The sequence below is a fragment of the Bos indicus genome, chromosome X (assembly GCF_029378745.1).
Source record: "Bos indicus isolate NIAB-ARS_2022 breed Sahiwal x Tharparkar chromosome X, NIAB-ARS_B.indTharparkar_mat_pri_1.0, whole genome shotgun sequence".
Taxonomy (NCBI): domain Eukaryota; kingdom Metazoa; phylum Chordata; class Mammalia; order Artiodactyla; family Bovidae; genus Bos; species Bos indicus.
In genome coordinates, this window is record NC_091789.1 from 97,571,093 (window position 1) to 97,580,162 (window position 9,070).

At 44.5% G+C, this 9,070-nt stretch overlaps 1 pseudogene; it reads left to right on the top strand.

Annotated features, from left to right (window-relative positions):
* The first annotated feature begins 4,649 nt into the window (after positions 1–4,649).
* Positions 4,650–8,084, top strand: LOC139180977 (germ cell-less protein-like 1 pseudogene; annotated as a pseudogene).
* Positions 8,085–9,070: the final 986 nt, after the last annotated feature.

Genomic DNA, 9,070 nt, shown 5'->3' on the forward strand with positions numbered 1-9,070 from the left:
TTCAGGAGAGGTGGCAAGTATACACGGAAGAACTGTACAAAAAAGATCTTCACGAGCCAGATAATCACGATGGTGTGATCACTGACCTAGAGCCAGACATCCTGGAATGTGAAGTCAAGTGGGCCTTAGAAAGCATCACTATGAACAAAGCTAGTGGAGATGATGGAATTCCAGGGGAGCTATTTCAAATCCTGAAAGATGATGCTGTGAAAGTGCTGGGCTCAATATGCCAGCAGATTTGGAAAACTCAGCAGTGGCCACAGGACTGGAAAAGGTCAGTTTTCATTCCAATCCCAAAGAAAGACAATGCCAAAGAATGCTCAAACTACCACACAAGTGCACTCATCTCACATGCTAGTAAAGTCATGCTCAACACTCTCCAAGCCAGGCTTCAGCAATACGTAAACCGTGAACTTCCAGATGTTCAAGCTGGTTTTAGAAAAGGCAGAGGAACCAGAGATCAAATTGCCAACATCCGCTGGATCATGGAAAAAGCAAGAGAGTTCCAGAAAAACATCTATTTCTGCTTTATTGACTATGCCAAAGCCTTTAGCTGTGTGGATCACAATAAACTGTGGAAAATTCTGAAAGAGATGGGAATAGCAGACCACCTGACCTGCCTCTGGAGAAATCTGTATGCAGGTCAGGAAGCAACAGTTCGAACTGGACATGGAACAACAGACTGGTTCCAAAGATGAAAAGGAGTACGTCAAGGCTGTATATTGCCACCCTGCTTATTTACCTTCTATGCAGAGTACATCATGAGAAACGCTGGACTGGAAGAACACAAGCTGGAATCAAGATTGCCAGGAGAAATATCAATAACCTCAGATATGTAGATGACACCACCCTTATGGCAGACAGTGAAGAGGAACTAAAAAGCCTCTTGATGAAAGAGAAAGTGGAGAGTGGAAAAAGTTGGCTTAAAGCTCAACATTCAGAAAACGAAGATCATGGCGTCCGGTCCCATCGCTTCATGGGAAATAGATGGGGAAACAGTGGAACAGTGTCAGACTTTATCTTTTTGGGCTCCAAAATCACTACAGATGGTGACTGAAGCCATGAAACTAAAAGACGCTTGCTCCTTGACAGGAAAGCTATGACCAACCTAGATAGCAGATTCAAAAGCAGAGACACTACTTTGCCAACAGAGGTTCGTCTAGTCAAGGCTATAGTTTTTCCTGTGGTCATGTATGGATGTGAGAGTTGGACTGTGAAGAAGGCTGAGTGCCGAAGACTTGATGCTTTTGAACTGTGGTGTTGGAGAAGCCTCTTGAGAGTCCCTTGGACTGCAAGGAGATCCAACCAGTCCATTCTGAAGGAGATCAGCCCTGGGATTTCTTTGGAAGGAATGATGCTAAAGCTGAAACTCCAGTACTTTGGCCACCTCATGCGAAGAGTTGACTCATTGGAAAAGACTCTGAGGCTGGGAGGGATTGGGGGCAGGAGGAGAAGGGGACGACAGAGGATGAGATGGCTGGATGGCGTCACTGACTCGATGGACGTGAGTCTGGGTGAACTCCGGGAGTTGGTGATGGACAGGGAGGCCTGGCGTGCTGCGATTCATGGGGTTGCAAAGAGCTGGACACGACTGAGCGATGGATCTGATCTGATCTGATCTGAAAGTCATTTAGCAAACGAAATCAGATGACATGGATATGTCACTGGGCTATACTTAATAGAAGTTCTTGATTGAAGTTCTTACTGATGATTCTACTATTACTTCTAACGATATTGTTTTCTATACTGCCTGCTTCAAGAAGTGTTGTTCCTTACATTATCAAGTGTGTGACTGAGCCACTGATATAATGATGGTGTGCAGCTCCATATGAAATCCATAAGTATAATGGTGTGACTCTGTATATAAGAAGCAACAAGACAGAATATTTTCCTGGACCAAGAGACTAGTAAGACAGGTGTGGTCCAGAGACTTTTGTTACTCACAGGGCCTAGTCCAGTAATAACACACTGAGTGGCCTATCAGTGAGATCTTTGACAGACCTGCGAATGAACCCTCCCAGCACCATGGAACAAGATGGTAATGAAATGCTCTGCGAACCATGGTCAAACTCATGGCCATAAAAGGGCCCTGCTCTGGCAACTGGCACTTGCTATCTGCCTCTACAAAGATTAACTCATGGACACTACAGCTGCTGACCTTCAACGTCCCCTGAAAGGAGTTCAGGGTGAAAATCAGAAATTAGGCACTCGCTCTGTGTTCTGGAAAAATGGACAAAACAGGCCTTTGGATAGTTAGAGATTTTCAGGTAAAGATTTTCTTGAGCCCAAATTCTTGCATCTTCTCATACCTAGAAAAGCACCTAAGTTGTTAATGGGGACAACTATTTTGGCTTTTACAGTAATACCACAGTAAGAAGCCAAGGCCTACCTGGACAAACTTTGACAACTGGCTACCTCAAGCACCTGTCTACGCTGGGTTATAGACTCATTCACCTGAAAAGAAATTATAAGATTTATTTTGTCTGTTAAATTTCAGGTTTTCATTCTTTCAGCTACTTCTAACTGGGTTTTTTATACCTACATTCAAAATGTATATGAATATGCCAGATGGCTCCATTCTTATAAATAGGGCAGCCCAAGTGTTGACTCTACCCAGACCAGGATCAAAGTTACTATCAAATGTAAGCTGATTCTTGCAGGTTATTCTTGGACTGCTGATTACAGTAATTCATCTACTGATATTTGGTCTCTGCCTTTTAATCTACTTATCTAGTTTGTTCTTTCTAAAGGATACAGTGGCTTCCCAGACAAAGTAACAGTGATGCAGAGATTCTGGCCACTCTTCAAAATGGACTCCCCTGATGTTCCACCATGGTTACAGATACAATCTTGGTTTACAAGCTCTCCTTTGTGAAAAACTATCTTGACTACAATCATTGTAATCATTCTGTTTTTTGCTGTTTGCTCCTTACATATATAACTGTGTATTTACTACTTGGGGCCCTTGGATCAGAAACCCTAAGTAAAAGGGTAAGGAGAATATGTTGCTTCAACCGCTTAGGGTCAGTGCCCCTCACCTGCAGGAAGCAGTTACTGACAGATTTCTCTGCCCCTTTCCCCTCAGCAACAATATTCTCCTAAAATAAAAAGGGGGAACTGAGAGAGTTAACTTAGGCAGGTTGATAAGGAGTCAAAGCCTAAGGCCCCTTTAAGGAGGAGATAAACATTCTTTCTTTTTCACATTCTTTGCTATAGATATGTAGGCCTCGTAGGCCGCAGTATCTCTTATTCAAGGACATGTCTTTTTTTTTTTTTTTTTTAAGCTTTGGATATATGTTATGGGAGAAGGTCTGGGTAAAAACTTCCACAGCTGTAGCTCTGGGTTAACCTGTTCCTTCTGGCTAATCTCGTGCTGATGTCATCCCAGGAGGTATGTTACAGGAAAGGGTCTGGAAAAATTCTCGAAGTCTTGAGGTATCTTTTATCTAGTCTCAGCAGCTAGTTGAGAAGTGTATAACGCCTTGCTTAAAGTAGTGAGGTGGGTTCTCTCCTGCTCCCTTCTGACGTCTATGTCTGAAGCTTTTTCTGTCACTTTCACTTTAGATAAAATCTACACAATGCTCCAAGTGACTGAGACTGTCTTTGGTCCCGAGTTAAATCTTCTCCTTCGGAGACCATGAATCTGGCGGCACTGTTCACCATTCACCATTAGCTGTCACAACTCTAGAGTCAGTATTCATGTTTCTCTCATGCCAAGCACCACTCAACCTGAAGCATTATATAGACCTTCTTATCAACTTTCTATAGCCATCTAACAGAGAATATTTAAAATGTGATTTAAGGTTATCCTGTCCTATTCAAAGTGTGTAAACATTCTACTCACATGATTTGAATAGGGCAGAATCTTTGCGACCCCATGGACACGAGTTTGCAAGTCTCTGCTATTCATGGAATTTTTCAGGCATGAATACTGGAGTGGGTTGTCGTTTCCTCCTCGAGGAAGTCTTCCCAACCCATGCCTCATGCGTCTCCTGCATTGGCAGGTGGATTGTTTACCACTGGGAATGTTTGGGAAGCCCCAAACATTCTACTTAGGCAAGGTCAAATGACCTGAGAGACTTACCGTTTTCAAAGTTTTTTCCCTTGCATTGTACTTTCCTTGTCATTGAAAGGTCCACACTCTCTCTACACCGTATACTTTGTTTAGCATATAACACTTGTCGGTATTTAATATTATTAATTTCCTCAAAAATCAAAATCCATCTCATTCATTCCTCATTTCTTTCAGTGTTTAAGTTTGTTACATGCTTAGCTGGTGTCTAAAATAGAGACAAAAGCAAAGACTGGGAAAACATTGCCACTTTTATCACAGAAAATGTTTTGACAGCCGCAAATGATGGGATAACCTAAGAAAATAATTACAGAAATTAAGGTGCATAGAGCACAGAGCTGGAACCAAGACGTAATTATCCAAAAAAAGGAGTGATCAGTAATTATGTCAAATGGGGAAGAGGAAATGATGTTCTTAAGATTCATGGGGAAAATTCATACACAAAGTCCTCTGTTCCACCAGTATCCTACGAAGGGAGCCCCAGAGAAATCATCCCTGGAGGGAAAGATACACAGAGTGGAATTCCTGGTACAGAGTGCACTGATCCTGTGATGGGGAGTGGGAGGGGTAGGGGAAAGCCTCGTGGGTGTGGCTTTGCGTGGCGTCCAAGATGACGTCACAAACATCAGCCGTATCCAACGACACCGTGGGCTGAGCTAGTGCCAGTGGCGGCTGCGTCTGGTGAGGAAGCTTGCCCTCTGCACCCCTGAGGTAAAAGCCATGGGAGCAGTCAACAGTCAGATGCCCTCGAACAGAGTGGGGCATGCCCCAGAGGAGCCAGGTGCCCCTGAGGGGGAGGAGGAGGCCGAGGAGGTAGCAGTGGCAGTGATAGAGGAAGGGGAGGAGAGCGAAGAGGCCAGACCCACCACTAGCCAAGGGCGCCACAAGCGGAAGACAGGCCCAGAAGGGCAGCTCACAAAAGCGCCTCACAGGAAGCGAGCAAAAGACCGTTTAGAGTCCGTTTATAAGACACTTTTTCTGAGAGGAGAAGGGAGTGACGTGCAGATCCGTGCCTTGGGGAAGGAGTGGAACTTGCACAAGGTCTACTTGTGCCGGTCAGGATACTTTGCTAGCATGTTCAGTGGTGCGTGGCGTGAGACAACCATGGATACTGTAGAGTTGCAGATGCCTGACGAGAACATTGATCGTGAGGCACTGCACGAGGCTTTAGGTTCCCTGTACCGAAACTCTGTGCTCATCCCACCCGGTCGAGTGGTCCCCATGCTGGCCACAGCCAGCATGCTGCAGCTGGACAAGCTGATTCAGCAGTGCGGAGAGATAATGAAGGAGACGGTCAGTGATCAGACCGTGTGCAGCTACTACTGCTCTGCTGAGAGCTACGGACTGCAGAACATCAGGGCCATGTGTCTTCAGTGGCTGCTGGACAACCTGATGACCCAGCATAGTGAGGAGTTGTTGAGAGAAGTTAGCCTGGATCTCATGAAAGAGGTCATTGCCTCTTCAGAGCTCTTCGTGATGGAGGTAGAGATGGATGTGTACACGACGCTGAAAAAGTGGATGTTCCTGCAGCTGCAGCCGACATGGAGAGGCCCCCGCAGAGACCTACTGCCTGACGCCGACTCGTGGTTTGCCAGGTCCAGGCAGGAGTCAGAGGGCACCCCTTTCCTGGAGACCGAGCAGGGCAGAGCCTTCGTGCCAGCGTTCCAGCAGCTGCGGCTTGCCTACATGATCTGCGACCTGCCGTCAGCACGCATCATCGACCAGGATGCACTGATCCCTGCCACGTGGCTGACCCCAGTGTACAAAGAGCAGTGGCTTGCCCTCCTCCGGGCTGAGCAGACCAGAGACCTCGGGCCCGTGGATGTCTTCGAGTCCGACCTCCAGAGGACCAGCATGCGGTGCGGGGGCCAGCTCCTCAGGGATAAGCAGTGCACCTGGCGGTGGGCAGGCTTCAACGTCGGCTGGGACTTGGTGGTGTGCTATGCCAACCGGCGCATCATTTTCAAGCGCAGCGTGCTGAACAAGTCTTGCGGTCTCGGGGTCAGCTTACTCTGGCAGAGAAAGGTCGCGTTCCGCTTGCGCCTGGCCTCCTTGGACAGGGCTGGAAGAGCCATTTTCCGGAAGGAGACAGAACTCCAGGTGCTTTCCCTGGGAAAGGATGAAGAGCTAGAGGTGGTGAATCTGGAGAACGAAGATGTGGTTTTCCCCATATATGTGACCTGTAATTTCCTGTACCTCCCCAGAGAGGGGCGTTTCCCTGAGTGAGGACTCCTGAAAACAAAATCTCAGAGAGGTGAGCAGCTCTTTTCCTGGGGTCAGGGACGACCAGCTTTGTCCAGATGCCAGCTCCTTCTGCGGGACCAACCGGACTTGCCCACCTCTGGTGGCCCACCTCTGTCAGAGTCTTTGTTGAACTGTAGCTCATAATACTTGAGATCGTTTACCTGAGCCTATGAAGAGGAGAAATGTTAAAGCCCTGCTCCCCCAACACCTTTAGACCTCATTTGTGCTGTTAAAGTGGCAACCTGTCCTCCTGGTTCACCATCCATCAATGCCCCCTCCCATCATTTCTGCAAAGTCAAAGACCAGTTGACTTTAGAGAGAACCTGTGAACCTACCTACTCTACTACTGCTGGTGAAACTCTTTTAAAATATGCATTTCCTTTAGCTTGATTAAAGGAATGTTAAAGAAACCGTTTGGTTTCTCTTTCAGTTCGCGTGTTTAGAGCCACTCTGCCCCACTCATTACCACCACTACCGCTAGCTTCCTTTGGATTGCTTCCCTTTCCCCATTCCCTGCCACTGAGTGTGTAGTACTTGGTTCCCATGATCTCTCACTCTGTGAACGCACCCAGGCTACACTGATGATCTTCTCTTTATTGGTTGTTCCTCAACATTCTTAGGTTAGTTGACTTCATATCGTATCTTGATGTTACTTTGGCTTTATTTTGACTTTCCTAGCATTTTAACCCTAGAAAGACGCCTCCAATCTTATACAACCCTATATTGGGGGTGGAGTGGAAGGCGGCAGATTGATGCTATGAGGACATCTCGGTACTAGACAGACTTTTTCTGTGGCATACAGCCACGAATTATTTATGCACCAGAATGCACTCTCTAAGCACGCTGATGGCCTTTGCCCTTCAGAAACATTTGACGTTGGAATTGTACGTGGAAAGACTCTTTCCCGCTTAAAAACAGGTCTGGTAACCTCTGGAAAGAAACGCTTTTGAATTATAATGGGAATTATTTGGCATCTGGAAGTGGGATCACGAGAAGTCCACACTAGTAATCAAAAGGGTAAGATAAAAAGTGTTTTTGTCACAAAAGGAGAAGCACACTAGTCACGATTTGAATTTGTTAGTTTCTGATTACTGTTAACTTACAAATTGTCACCATCCCATTCCCTCCATTGAGTCATTTTGAGGTCAAAGAATGGAAAACTCTATTTAAGAATCCATATAAATAATAAATACATGCTTGGAAAGAGTGTGATAAATTAATACAAGATGAACAAATAAAAAAAACTAGTATACTCTATTGGTGTTTGGCAGATTCATGTTGATGTATGGCAAAACCAATACAATATTGTAAAGTAATTAGCCTCCAATTAAAATAAATAAATGTACATTTAAATTAAAAAAAAAAAAAAAACAGTCACCAGATTTAAGGCTTTACTTAGTTGAAATCAGAATTTTCCTTACTGGTGGTTTATGTTTCTCTTCCCAATTAGATTTTATCCATTGTCCATCAGTGAACAAATTACTTTTGACTTTATCCATTCATTCATTCCTTTTCCTCTTTAAGGAGATTTGAAAGGCTTCCTTATCCCAAACCCACATACTAGGATTAGAGTAATATTTACGTGACAGTTACTTATATGAAATGGTTCAACCAGGAAGCTGCTGTTGCATCCTTCGATGTTTGCCCTTAATTTTGCAGCCCCCTACCCTTTCTTGTGTTCCCTTATATTCCATATACCTAACCAACTACAAACAATAGACTTCATTTTATTTGTGTTTAAAAATAACTGGGGAGAAGAGTAAGTCATGATTCAGTTGAAACGTAAAAATTATTGTTATTTTTTTTTTCGGTAAGAATTTCACTTTCTTTATGTAAACTCTCTAAGCAATTTGAAATCACTTGTTCTTGAGCTGAATGCCAAGATGCCATTTCATCTAAACAGAGGTATCCTCAGTTGGGAAATTCAGAGACTACTTAGCTACAAGTGTACCTTGACTGAAAGATCTGCTTTTGTTTTCCTACCCAACGAGCTTTAAATCCTTAAATTGCTTGTTGCCGCTTACAATAGAAAGATGTTCAATAATGTACAAACAGTGACAGCTGAAATACACTCATTTAAACATTTAAACTCTCACAAACCCTGACTGTTGCCATTTGCCAGTTTGGGCAATTTATCCAATACCTGTCTCTATTTTTTCTCTCTCTTTTTTTTTTTCTTTTCTTTTTGACTGCTCAGGATGAGGAAGAAACCTTTTCCCATGTTGATACTCATTTTGTTAGCCTCTTCGTAAAGGCAAGGGGAGATGGGGAGGCAGGGCGACGAACAGTCATGGTAATGCTACAGGAAAACATCAAGCTAAATAACAGCAAAGTAAACGCCACACTAAAGGAGATGTACCCCTATGGGATACCACGTGGTCCTTGACAATGATGAGGATTTATCCCTGTCTCTGTTTTTCCCTCTCTGTATGTCTGCCACTCTCTCTGTCATCCCCTATCTCTGTCTCCATGATGTCTGTCTGCATCCCTGTCTAATTTCTATCTACCTCTGTCTTTGTCTTCCTCAGTCTCTGTCTCAGACTGCCTATCTTCGTCACTCTCTGTCTCTGTCTTACTGTCCGTTATCTTTCTGTTTCTCTCTGTTTCTGACAATCTGTTTGTGTCTGGGTCTCTATGTTTCTGTCTCTGTCTCTGTATTTCTCCAGTGCTTCTGTATCCGTCTGTATCTGCATCTCTCTGTGTCTCTTTCTCCATCCGTCTGTCTTTGTCTTTCCCTTTCTGTCCCGATCTGTC